Source organism: Lepidochelys kempii, chromosome 5 (genome assembly GCF_965140265.1).
Source record: "Lepidochelys kempii isolate rLepKem1 chromosome 5, rLepKem1.hap2, whole genome shotgun sequence".
NCBI lineage: Eukaryota > Metazoa > Chordata > Testudines > Cheloniidae > Lepidochelys > Lepidochelys kempii.
In genome coordinates, this window is record NC_133260.1 from 58,259,579 (window position 1) to 58,273,688 (window position 14,110).

Here is a 14,110-nt window from a genome sequence, read left to right on the forward strand (position 1 = left end):
CACTTCATCAGGGCATGTATGGGCATGAGGCAACCAGCCAGCCTGGGGTGAGAAGCATCTAAGTTTGTAATGGCACGGAAAGTGTTAAGATCAGCTTAGAATGCGCTTTGCTTTTATTTCATTTGACCAAATCTGACTTCTTGTGCTTTGGCGTATAATCACTTAAAATCTGTCTTTTGTAGTTGTTAAATTTGTTTGTTTTATCCTACCTGAAGCAGTGCGTTTGTTCTGAAGCGTGTCAGAGACTCCTCTTGGGATAACAAGCCTGGTACGTATCAATTTCTTTGTTAAATTGATGAACTCAAATAAGCTTGCAGCGTCCAGCGGGTATAACTGGACACTGCAAGATGGAGGTTCCTAGGGTTGTGTCTGGGACCAGAGATATTGACTAGTGTCATTCGGTTGCACAATCCAACAGCGGCTGGCCAAAAGTGCTCACTCACGTAGCTGGGAGCAGCTTACATGCTAGAGGCTGTGCGTGAACAGCCTAGGAGTGTGGGTTCTCACAGCAGAGCAGGATAAAACTGGCTCCCAGAGTCAAGTATTGGAGTGACCTAGGAGATCACCGGTCCAGATAACACCAGGGGAACGTCACACAGGGCCCCTAGGCACACTGTTGGGGGTGCAGATTCTCTAGCATCCCATTGTGAGGGCTTAGACCAGGGATGGGTAATAATTTTAGCAGGGGGGCCACTCCACAAATTTTGGTAAATCATCATGGGCCGCACATTTCTACTGTATTAATGGAGCAGGTGCAGGGTCTGGGAGGGAGTTTGGGAGCAGGAGGGAGCACCAGACTGGTGCAGAGTGTTGGGGTGCAGGGGAGGGTGAACAGTGTGGGCGCAGGAAGGGAGTTTGGTGCAGGAGGGGGCTCTGGGCTGTGGCAGGGGATTGGGGTGGAGGGTCTGGGAGGGAGCTTGAGGGGGTTCTGACCTGGGGAGGAGGTTGAGGTGCGGGAGAGGGTGCGAGGTGCAGGCTCTGGCCAGGAGGCGCTTACCACAGGCATCTACCAGCCGGGGGCGCAGCAAGGCTCGGACAGGCTGCCTGCATGCCATGGCCCCACACCGCTCTTGGAAGCGGCTGTGGCCAGCTGCTGCTGGCATGTCTCTATGCTCCCCTTGTGGGGAGAGGGGCAGTGGGTCTCCGTGCCTGCAAGCACTACCCCTGCTTTTCCCATTGGCTGGTTTCCAGTCAATGGGAGCTGTGAGGACGGTGCTGGGGGCGGGGGCAGCCCACGGAGCTGCCTCCCTGCCCCCCCGGTCAGGGGTGTGCAGAGATGTGCCAGCAGCAGCTGGCTACAGCTGCTTCCAGGAGTGGCAAGGGGCCACGGCAGGCAAGCAGCCTGCCTAAGCACCCCCCTGCACCGTGGGACTCTTAGCGGCCCAGACTCAGAAATCGTGAGGGGGCAAAAGAGGCCAGACAGAAATGTTAGACGGGCCAGATGCAGCCCGTGGGCTGTATTTTGCCCACCCCTGGTATGGTTTCCACTGCTACTGTGGTGGCTGGAAGCTGTGGGGTCCCTGCCCCCCCATGTGAGGCTGTTGCCCATTGTTGGAACCCTGCATGGGGACCCTGAGGAGGCTGTTGCCCGTCGCTGGAATCCTACCGGTGTCCTGCTGGCTGCCAGCTCCGGTCCCGTGGCCCCAGGGGCTGAAGCAAAAAATGTCACGGAGGTCTCTAGAAGTCATGACTTCCGTGACATAAACGTAGTCTTAATTAAACACGCTGATGCTGTACACTGGTGTGCTCAAACTGGGGGTTGGGACCCCTCTGGGTCACGAGGTTATTACATGGTGGGGATTGCAAGCTGTCACTCTCCACCCCAAACCCCGCTTTGCATCCAGCATTTATAATGGTGTTAAATATATTTAAAAGGTTTTTTAATTTATAAGGGGGGGTCACACTCAGGGGCTAGCTATGAGAAAGGAGTCACCAGTAGAAAATTCTGAGAACCACTGTGCACACTGAAGACTAACACATTACTCTTAATCACATAAGAAGTACAGATTTATACAAAAATAAATTCTACATACATTTATACAAGAATAATTTTTACTCTAGAGCATTCTTTGGGCTTGGGTCAGTGACCTTTGGGCCTATCCCAAGTCCTCCTTTAGCGCTTGGCTTGTGTTCTCCTTAGATCAGTTTGCTTCCTTTGCCTTGGCCTATCTGACTCCTTCCTACCTCCTGTCTGAACTTTCTGTGTCTCACCCTGAGCTCCCTTGCATGGTTCTGTGAGTGAGTTTATATATCCTCCGCTTGGCTTCTTTGTTCTGTGTTTGGTAATTTTCCACTTTCCAAACTCCAGCACCCTGCAAACTGGGTTTTCTGGGCAGGAGCCAATTTTTATTCCAAACTGTTTCCACCTTATGGGTGGTTGCTGAGTTCTAACAACCCACCATTGTTCCCACACTGCCAGAGACATGATGCAGTCTTGCAATCTCATGGTAGATATCCACAAACAGATGGGAGCCTTCATGATGCAACAGTTTTCATAGTAATGTCCTCATATCAGCCTGAATTCATAAACTTCACAGACAGATACTTTGTGATGATTTGGGGATCTGTTATGCTTAGATAATCCTTGTGTAGCATCTCTCGGGTGTGTTGTGTGGAATTACAGAGAGGTTGGACTATAAAGTCACTTTCTCTTTCTGTCTCACTCTCTCACAGTTGAGCAATTATTGAGCCAGAGAGAACGAGGATGACTCTATAATCCAGTAGTTAGAGCATACACAAGGGAGGCAGGAGTCCCCGATTCTATCACTTTCATTATTTATCCATAGCAAAACAGCTTCAGGAAACACTGAGGCAGCTCACATCAAAATATCCCATATTAAAGTGGTTAGAGCATCTCTCCTGAGAGGTGGGAGGCCCTGGTTCAAACCCTTTCCTGATAGGAAGAAAGCGTAATTGAACCTGGGTCTTCTATATCCCAGGTGAGTGCTCTGGCTACTGGGCTAACCATTATTAGGTGCTGCTGGTGGCCGGATGTTAAATAGGACCAGACCTGGGAGGCAGTGAAGGAACTTTTATGCTGTAAGCTTACTCACTGACTGAGTTTAATGGCTGGCCACCAATATCTGCAACTGGAACAAACTGGCAATGAAGAAAAGGCCTTTGATTGCATTCCAGGGTGGGTAGAACTGCACCAATACAGGACCTGATCTTCTTGTGCAGTGCAACTAATTAGAGCCAACAGGAGGGCTCTTCTGCCACTCAATCATCTTGCTACTAGCATAGGAGGGAAAAGAGGGCATAGGCAAAGGAAGAGTGACATGCCTAGGATGCCCTTGCATTACATTCATGCCTGACTGCATTTTAAGCCCCTTGTGGTTGGTATCGCATAGGGTAAATTAGAGCAGCTATTTCATTGTTCTGTAAGAAAGGGGAGGGGAACTAGTCAGCACAGTTCAGCAGCAGGATCAGGGAAGAGCAGAGGTGAATTTTAAGCCACCTATTCACACACCCTGATTTGCATCCTGTGCAGTTTTGGCTCACTCCAGGATTTGGTCCAGTCTCCTGATAAATCCAAACATCTTAAATGTTACTGCCTTCACAGCCTGCTGCGTTGATGGTACCTTTGGACAAGGCAATGAGGGCACATTTACAATTTCTGTTAATTGCAAAAAGCAATAGACTTTTACATTAGCATTTTTCTGTCATGATGTTAGTAGTAATCATTTTATTAAATCTCTTGCTTATTCAATTTAATTTGCTTCACTGGTTTTTTTTGGAGGGTGGGGGAAGCAAAATTTACAAAAGAAAAATTCTGTGCTTCAGCCAATTAGAAACTGGAATATTTGCACCAGGTCAGATCTTTTAGGTGTTGGTTACATTTTCTTGCAGAACAAGCTAATTTTATATTTGCATTTATCTTTTGTATCAGTGGCTCTCCATAAATTAATAACAATTTCATTTAGCATAATTGTACTTTAACAAATATATAGCTATACACTCCAAAATCATTGCTCCATTAAAAATGTTTTAAGCATTTTTTAACAAGTTATAAAGTTTCCACTTTATATTTTATATCTAAATAACAGACATGGGATTCCAGTAAACATAATAGCTCCTTTTCATGAATTTTAAAGCAGATTCCTTCTTCCCCCATTCTTATACAACTTTTGTCTTTCTATTCTACTTGGCTTTTATACGGACATCAGAATGCTTCAGAAATCTTTACGTTCTCTTTCACGGAGTATTAGGCATGTTAATGCAAATATATTATGAATAATCACTTCATAAGGAGAAATAGTAATGCATCCCAACTCACATTAGTAAAGTGTCTACAAAGTACTAATATGCCTAGCATGACAAGATGAATCTAATGGGAAGAAACAAGGAATTTATTTTATTAGTTTCCCTCTAACCCTCAAGTAATAAATCTTAGAAGCTTTCAATATTGATTCAATGAAATGAATGGCTGAATCATTCTGGAGGGGCTCTGCCAAGTGGACAAATGCTTCCATGGTTACAGTGTGATATGCAGTGTGGTTACTGAGCTTTGTTGGTTTCCTCCCTCTGCCATTGAAGTAAAATAACAAACCGCAGGGAAGCACCACACATGGTGGGCATAAACTGGAGGCAGCTCTGAAAGATCAAGCTAGCTGGTCTTACACAGATTTTAAACAGTATATTTTCTCCTGATTTATGCAGTAACTATTCTAAATATGTAAAGGAAAGAATATGGAGGCATATGTCACTTTTTGTTGAAGAGAATATTTTGGTCATTTGTGCGAACAATCCCACACCCTGTTTTGATATTCCACAAATATAAAAGGCTGTAAGGGAACACTTTTTGTAATAGAGAAAACTACAAGATTCATCATGTTTTTTCTAGGGAATATTCTTAAGTTTATTTTTATATCAGGCAGTTTTCTTGCATCAGGATTGCCTGCAACTCCTCACCAAAAACGCCATTAATATATATTTCATTAATAACAAAAGACGTTTATAGAGTATCTTTTTACAGAGGTGTTGTAGGCTGTTTTACAGTAAAAGATGACTAAAGGGTTTGCCTTGGCACCCTGTGTAGTCAGTATTGTTCTTACCCTCATTTCACACTTGCGTGAGTTTCAAGAGCTGCATCAGCTGGTGAAGAATCCAGCCCACAGATCTTACACATTTTAAAAACAAGCTGACAAACAAATGTTTCCTTAGTTTATAAAGCTGCACTAGGGCCAGCATTACAAATAGAGGATGGAATCCTGAACTGCTTAGATGGATTTTAGTCAGGCCAGAACTATAACTGGAACCAAAGTGGACAGTGAGGAGGTGAGCGTATCCACATCCTCTTTTCATGCCATCCAGTCCAGGAGAGAACATACACCTTACTTCCTTAAGAGGTGGAGCAGCAGGAATGTGCCTTCTACAACCTTGAAAGCTCCAGAAAGTGTTATGCTTCCCTGAAGTACAATGCCTTGTAGATCTCTCACTGGGGATGTGTGTCCTCCGCCCCCGTCCCACATGACCATAACATTGGCTGCTTCCTTAAGGACCCATTTTAACACCAAATACCATGATTTGGCTCATGAATAGGATTTCAGTTTCACGATGTATAGTTACATTTGGAAGATGACATCCTGACCCCAATGGCAAAACTCCCATTGACTTCAAGGGAGGAAAAATAAACAAGAAATGAGTAGTAGCTCAGATTTTGGCCTGTAAACTTTAAGGGGAGAAATGAAGAGACTTAAAATATATAATTAACTTGTGTAGAAGATTAGAAACTGTTTAAAACTATATTTTAGTGCCGCTGAGTACCTTTTTCCCCCTGAAGGGCAAACAAAATACTTACGGATGACTGAAGGCAAACTACATAAAAGTTTGTATGGGGCTGATAGAGCTACTTAACACTTTTCTTAATTTGTCTGAAATATCTTCTGAGAAAACAGAAAGTAAAAGTGATGTATGTGGGAGAGAGTATACAAGACTTACACTTACATTATGTAAAGTAAAAAATTATATTGAAAATAAGATGCTTGGACACAGATTTGAACTGTATAAGAGTTTGCCTTCAGAAGAATACAATTCAGATATAAGTTTTCTGGAAAGCATTCATACTGGATTTGCTACCTAATGTCTGAAGTGCTTTGAGTGTCCCATGTCTGTTACCAAGGCTTACATGAGTTTTTTTCAGTAATTTAGTGGGCGTTTTATAAGAAAGCATTCTGAGTTGCCATCTAGTATCTACATTGTCAATGACATACTGCAAATTAAGAAATGGACACATTTGACTGGAAAAAACAAGGCTGCAAGTTTATTTAACAATAACCACACATGAGGGGAAGACAGGGAGTTCTTGCCAAGTTCTCATCTTGCTATTTCTCTGTGTGATCAGGAAAGCCAGTAGGCTCCCACTGTGGTTTGAACAGAGGCCATTAGGCCTCATTATAAGACCAAACCACCTCTGCAGAGATGGTAATCTTATTATGTGCCAATATAATGATACACTATGCCTCCAACAGCTTCAGCCTGGTAGATGGAACAACTGAATCCAAGTTTTAAACCGAGCTAGTAAAAAAAATGGAAACTAAATTTTGCAAAGAAATAAATATGTAGTTGTTTTTATTTCAAAGTATTAGAAACTGACATTTTTTTCAAGTCTTTTTGTGATTTTTTGTGTGTGTGAAATTTTTGTCAAGTGCATTGTGAGAATTTTTCATTTACCAATCAGCAGAAAATTGTTGATAACCATTTTCATAACATTTCAGTCGTGGTTTTGATAAACTATTATGAAGAGACAACATTTCCCCCAAACAAACAAAACATTTTGACAATGTCAACAACTTTCCATAAGAAATGCCATTTTTGATAAAAGGACATTTCTCTGTTTAACATGTCACATGAAAAGTTTCAACCAGTTCTAGCTATAGACCATGCTACTGCTAGAATGTGACAATCAATAGTAATGCTCATCCTGTAGTCTGAGCTGAGAGGCTAGTATGAGCAGACAAGTGAGGGCTTATGCAGAGAACTAGAGAATGACCACCTATGTTGAAGTTCTCACTTTATTAAGTTCCTCCTACAAGGTGTCCTCGTCCTCTCTGGGAACCAGAGGATTCCATGAGTTTAACTTATTGCCACAGCAACCAGGTAGATATAAAGCTGTACTCTGTAGATATTACTGTTCTCCCTGTGTGTGCACTGAAATCCTCTCATTTTGGAATGACTACAAAGACAATTAACTCTTTCCTTTGTACTCCTTCACACATATGTTTCTCCATCAGGAAAGCATCCAGCAAGTAAGACTGTTGAGATGAAAGAGATGCTAACCATTCCCTGGTACAAGATTTGGTCATTTTTGCCCTTTCCCATAGCATGACCTTAACTCAGTTCCATGAAGAATTCAGCAGTCTTGCCATTCTCTATGTATTTTTCTTACTAGTTCACCACTATTTCATTTGCAAAGAGTGAAGCTGAATGCAAGTTAAGTTGAACAAGTGGAACTTTATTAAACCCTGTGGGCTACTCTGTCTATGTGGCTGAGTTGCTTCCAGCCTAACTCTACCTGTTTCCTGTTCCCCTGGTGACTTGTCCCCTCAATAACAGCCCCTCCTGGGGCCATGGGCCTTCTGATTCCAGTTTCAATGATACATCTTCCCTATTTTACAAACATTTTAATATAAACATTAAAAACAAATAATTGATACCTAAATCCCTTTGGCCAGAGGTTGCTAGCAAATAGCTGAGTTGGAATCTCACCTTTACAACAGACTCAGTGGTTACATAGTCTTTGAGATAGTTTGGCCTCCTCAACAGGCAACCACACTGGGAGTGACTTATCTCTGTCTCCGTATAACCTGTCTCTGTGGAGTTTCCTTCCTCCCTGTGTGGTTGGCTTCTGGATGGTTATTTGTCTCTCTGTTCTGTGATGAGTTTTGTATAACTACAGGCTCTCTATCTTTGTGTCTGTTGGCTCATACATGCCTCTGGTTCCTTTGGATCACATGTCCCTCTTGCATAGTCACCCCATATGACCTGGATGCCACTGAACCCTTCATGGCTCTTTTAGTTCACTCCTTTTGGCATCTCTCTAATGACTGGATCTCCACAGGAGTGTGTGTCTCAAGGGCTGGTAGGTCCTTGGCTGACCTGTTGTACTCTATTGCCTTTTTTCTCTGGTTGTTGGCTGTCTTCTCTTGGCAGCGTCCCCATCCTTCTGGCTGTAGCAAGTCCCCTATCCCTGGTAACAGGATTTTTGTCCTTCATCCTACACTGGAGTGTTTCGGCATCCCTGTGATGGGGTATTCCTGTGTGCCAAAAAGGCAAATAAGGATCTCAACCTTAAAAAAGGCTTATAAGGGCCTTCTATAATAGTCTCTTAGCTGTTTTCACAGCTGATTGCACCTTACCATTACTCCGGGGTATGCTGGGGAGGAGATGTGATGGTCAAACACCAACTTGCATGCAATTTCTTTGAATTCTTCTGAGGCAAATTGGAGTCTGTTGTCAGTGAATACGGTGTTTGGAATACTGTGTTTCATAAAATGGCACTTCAGTTTGCCGCTCACCGTCTTGCTTCTTGTATCAGGCATGGCATTGATGTTCCAAAAATTTGAATAGTAGTCCACTCTAGTCAAGAACTGCTTTTCATTGAAGGTCAATATGTCCGCTCTCCCCTTTCCCCATGGTCAGGTGGGCAGCTCATGTGGTAAGAAAGTCTCTTTCTGCTGGTGGTAGTTGTATGCTGGGCAAGTGTAATACCCTTCTATCAAGGAGCAGAGTTGTGTATTCGTTCTCAGCCAGTAAACACACTCTCAAGCCTAAGACACTGTCGATGCCCACGTGTGAGCCATGTATTTTTTGCACGACATCCTTACATAATAAAGTGGGGACAACAGTCCTCAAAATATGCTGTCCTGAGCATTTGGCTCATCTTTACTGTGAAAATATGGTCCTGCTCCTACTAGTAATTGGCTTTTGTCTTATGGCCTCCCTCTTATTGCTCTCTTGACTGCCTGTTGTTGGATGTCCTTTTCTGTTACACTCTGAATCTATTAACATGCTGCACTCTCTCTGAGTTTCAACAGTGAAACTGATCAAAATCAGTTCTCTTCCCCCAACTCCTTGAGGCTGGGTAGATATCCCCTGTTCAGGGTGTCAGCTAACACTAGCAGTCATTCTGGACAGTATCTGATCTGTGTCTAGTAGGGCTTGAGGTGCATCAACATGAGCAGTAATATCTCTGGAGCATTAAAAAGTGGCTTTGCCATGATTGTCCCCAGGGCTCCAGGGACCGTTGTGAGGCTTGAGCTAGTGGTGAGTTTCAGAGAGATGCAGGCTTTTTGCCGTGTTCCCCAATAAGGTAAAATAACAGTTTTACTTTCCTGTTGTTTTTATCCTCCTGTATGGCCAGATCTGTGTACAGCTTGAACTCCTTATACCTCAGTATTAGATACTGAAATAAAAGCACATGATATAAAGAGGTGCAGAACACCTGTGGTTCCTATCGACTTTAATGGACTTAGTTGAAGCTCAGCACTTCTGAAAGTCAGGACACTTTATTTTGGCACCTAAATGGATGCCTAACTTTAAAGTATGCAACAGTGAAAAAACCCCAGCCTTATTGTTTATATAACTCAGAGACCTGCTTATAAGTAAAACGAAGAGTACAAAAGAGAAAATGTTCTCTTCTGACCCTTTTCTTAGACTTTCTGCATGGTCTTATATCACCTCTAGTCACTTTGTCCCATTGCCTTTCTGCTCTATCTCCCAACTCCGTCTTGTCCTCCCCCTCTTTTAAATGATGCCAGTAAAGGGAAAAGGCAAGATTTCAAAACAAACAAACTAGAGGCCATTGATGCAGTGGTGGCTGTTGCTTTCAGTACTGGTTGATCTGCAGCTGAGCCATTTTTAAACCTGCACAGTTTAGTACAATCAAAACAAAGAAAATCCAATCAAAGAATTGGGGGATCTACTTAATGTACCTTATTTAGTGCTTTTAATGAACAGAGAAAGTTAAGGCTGATCTGGAGGCATAGTTCTGTGCAATGCCAGATCTGTTGTAGATCCAGTTCCAGACCTGATTGTTTGTTCCTAAAGCTTGTAAGGGTTTGGAGTACTGTGCAGGCAGCATGCTGAGCCCTTAGGAGGGGCACCAAGTCCTTCATGTCACACAACAATAACCCTTCTGACTGCTTGAGGAGCAAGCTGACAGGCTCCAACAGGAGCTCTGGCCAGTCGTCTGCAACAAAGGACAGTGTTATGTTGACAGTATTATGGCTAAAGTGGAAAAATAACAGAAATTCTCAGAGCTCTGAAAAAAGATATAGAGGACTGCAGACCTTAGGAGTGGGGGGGAAAAAGTACAACCATTGTGGATCTGGATGTAGTTTTATTGGCCCTAAGGGTGGTGGGAGCAGTTGCAGCTCAGCGGCCTCTGGCAGCGGTCCCAGGGGTGGCTGGAGCAGCGACAGGGGGCAGTCCCAGGGGTGGCCTGAGCAGCTGCTGCTCGGCGGCCCCCGGCAGTTGGTGCCAATGGCCCCTCCCCCCTACTAGCCCTCCCAGGCACCCCCAAGCAGTGGCTCCCGCCCCCACCCCAGTAGTAGCACTCTCAGCAGTGGCTCCCCTGGGACCCACACAGAGCAGCGCCTTCCCCCCCGCCCCCCAGCTAAGATTTAGTCAGGGGTATATATAATACAAGTCATGGACAGGTCCATGGGCCATGAATTTTTGTTTATTGCCCATGACCTGTCCATGACTTTTATTAAAAATACCCATGATTAAATCCGAGCCTTAACTATAAGACATTGTTTTCCAATCTTTTAATCATTCCTATAGCTCTTCTCTGAACCCTCTCCAATATTTCAACATCTTTCTTGAATTGTGGACACCAGATTGGACACCTTATTCCAGTGATTGCACTGGTGACAAATAAAGAGGTGATATAACCTCTCTGCTACTACTCTATTCTCCCCTGTTTATACATCCAAGGATCACATTTTGGCTACAGCATCACACTGGGAGCTTGTGTTCAGCTGATTATCTGCCAGGCCCCCCAAGTTCCTTTTAGATTTACTGCTTCCCAGGATAGAGTCACCCCTCAGTAAGACCCATGGTCTATATTCTTTGTTGCTATATGAATACATTTTCATTTAGCCACATTAAATGGCATATTGTTTTCTTGCACCCAGCTTACCAAGTGATCCAGATTGCTCTGCATCAGTGACCTGTTCTCTTCAATTTTTATCACCCGCAAAGATTTGTTTTCTGCAAACTTTATCAGTAATGATTTTATGTTTTCTTTCAGGTCGTTGATAAAAATGTTAAATAGTGTAGGGCGAAGAACCAATCCCTTTGGGAGCCCATTAGAAATATACCTGTTCCATATGACTCCCAGTTTATGGTTACTTTTGAGACCAGTCAGCTAGCTAGTTTTTAATTCATTTAATGTGTGCCATGTTGAATTTGTATCATTCTCGTTTCTTAATCAAAATGTTATATGGAACTAAGTCGAATGCCTTTCAGAAGTCTAAGTATTATACCAACACCGTTACCTTTATTAACTGAGCTTGTAATCTCATTAAAAAAAGATGTCAAGTTAGTCTAACACCTATTTTCCATATAGCCAAGTAGATTGGCATTAATTATATTACTTTCCTTTAATTCTTTATTAATTGAATTTATTAAATTGGCCAATGTCAGGCTGACAGGCTTATAATTACCTTGATCATCCCATTTAGCCTTTTTAAATATTGGCAGAAAAGTAGCTTTCTTCCAGTTCTCTGGAATTTCCCAACTGTTCCAAGGCTTATTGAAAATCAATATTAAGAGTCAAGAGATCTCCTTGGCGAGAACTTTTAAACTCTTAGGTGTAAATTATCCAGACCTTCTGATTTTAAAATGTTTACTTTAGTAGCTTCTGTTTATCATCCTCCTGAGTTACTGTTACATGATATGAATACATTATCTGGCTTTTTCCTGAATACAAAACACAAATATTTATTGAATACTTCTGCCCTTTCTGCATTATTGTTGAAAATTTTACCATTTCCATTTAGGAATAGACCAATTCCATTGTTAGGGATCCTTTTGTTCCTAATGTACTCAAAAAGCTTCTTATTGTCCTTAACTGTGCTGGGCATAGATTTCTCCTTGTGTCCTTTTGATTCCCTTATCAAATTTCTATAATTCCTAGTTTCTAATTCATTTTCATTGCTATCACCTTCTCCCTTTTTTGTTATGGATATTTTTCTAGCTGCCTTCTCTTCCTCTCTAAGTCAGATCTTTTGTTAACCATCCGTCTTTTTTTGTCCTTGATTTTGAGTTTATGGCATATAATAAGATATTCTTATACTGTTGTGTACAGATAAACTCTACCCTTGCATGGAACCCAACTGAAGTCAATTGCACTGCTCATGTGCATGATGTATTTGCAGGATCAGTTTATGATTTCCTCTACTGCTTGCATCAGAGATGAGAAAACATTTTAAAAAATAAGAAAATGTGATTGTAAAACTACAAGCAATGATAGGAGGACACAATGGTAATATTTATTTGCCTTACAGGAGTGAAGGAGTTAATGTTTGTATAGCATAGTGAAAATGTAAAGTGTGATATATGTGTTAAGCATTCGTTTCCTTTTCTACAGACCCAAAATAAAAAGCAAGATTGGGAGAGCTCCCTTGAAATGGTGAAACTCCCAAGAAAATTGCCAGCAAAAATGATAAATGTAAGAACTGTTCTCCCCTTAAGCATTGCGGGAACTTGCAGAGACTTTAGTTCAGCTTCTGCTACATTATGGGCAGAATTCTCTCAACTCTTTGTGGTGGGTTAGTTATCATGCTTCCACCTGCATGTTCCTCAGAGTATAACTCAGTTCAGATCTGCCATGCCAAACTGGGAGGGAAATTCTGACTTCTTAGGTCCCAGTGCTGCAAACATGAATGCACCTTCTTAAGTTTGCGATCACTCATCAACTTAAAATTAAGCACATGCATAAGTACAAGATTAAGGCCTTAATGCCAAATCCCGCAATAGAGATAGTCCTGGGATTAAAAACAAAAACAAAGGTAACCCTTCTGCCAGGTGCAGCCAGCGGCAACAAGGGTCGGGTTTGGTGTCTAGGAGTTCCTTTTCAACAATACAACACAAAACCGGTTTGAGCCCCCACCCAGTGACCTGGACCAATTACACACCACCCCCTGGGTGTCTCTAAGAGGAAATATTTCCCCTCTTGCAAGCATAGAGTCTGAGTGTAGCAAAAACTTTTAATAAAAGGAGGGAAGTAACTCATCATTAATTTGGGAAACCACCGCAACTAGGGTTCATAAACAAAAGTCATAAACATGAGCAAAAGACCCATCCCCAAGTAAGTTGGGCAGTGTCCTTTTCCCCTCAGGTTCTTAAGTCCAGCAACCCAAAAGTCCCTTTAATGGGCTCATCCCTTCTCTGCACCCCGCTCACAGTTGCTGTCCTTAGCCAGTGCAGCCCCAGAATTTAGAGGTTCATCTTCAGAGTTCACCTCCCATGCTGCATGGAAGCAGGCAGTAAGGAGGCACTTTATATGCTCCACTGCTTGGGCACTTGCTCATCGCCCTGCCAGACGATTGCCACGCCTCTCAGCGAGGCTCTACTCTGGCCCTCTCCACCAGCCACCGTGCTGGCCACTTGCCATGCCCCTCTGCCAGCTGCACGTCTGCTCCAGCCACCTGGCTGGCCACTTGCCGAGATGTCTTCAGGGCCCACCACTTAACACAGCTTTCAGTGATTTCAGCTGTTAGTTGGGGAGCCTCACTCCTAGTGCACAGTGGGCAGTCTCTTGCAATAGAGACACCATCGCAAACTAGGTTTAATACCTCAACATCAGCAATTTCAGCTCTGCAGTATGTAATAAGACTCTCAATTGAGTCTAAATTAGTTCTTTTATTATACCATGGAGAAAAGAAGGATCAAATGATGTCTAAAACCTTTAAACACAATCCACATCACCCTTTCTCAAGTCAGTGGGCTTTGGAACCCTTGTCCCTGGCCTAGCGAGTGCCATTAAATTGAGGGTGAGTCCCTCCATTGCGGTATGCCAGTTACAGTTCTGCTGCCCTAAATCCACACAACAGGGATAACAACGCTTTCTTACTCCTGCCCTAATAACAAGGAGACTGGGGAC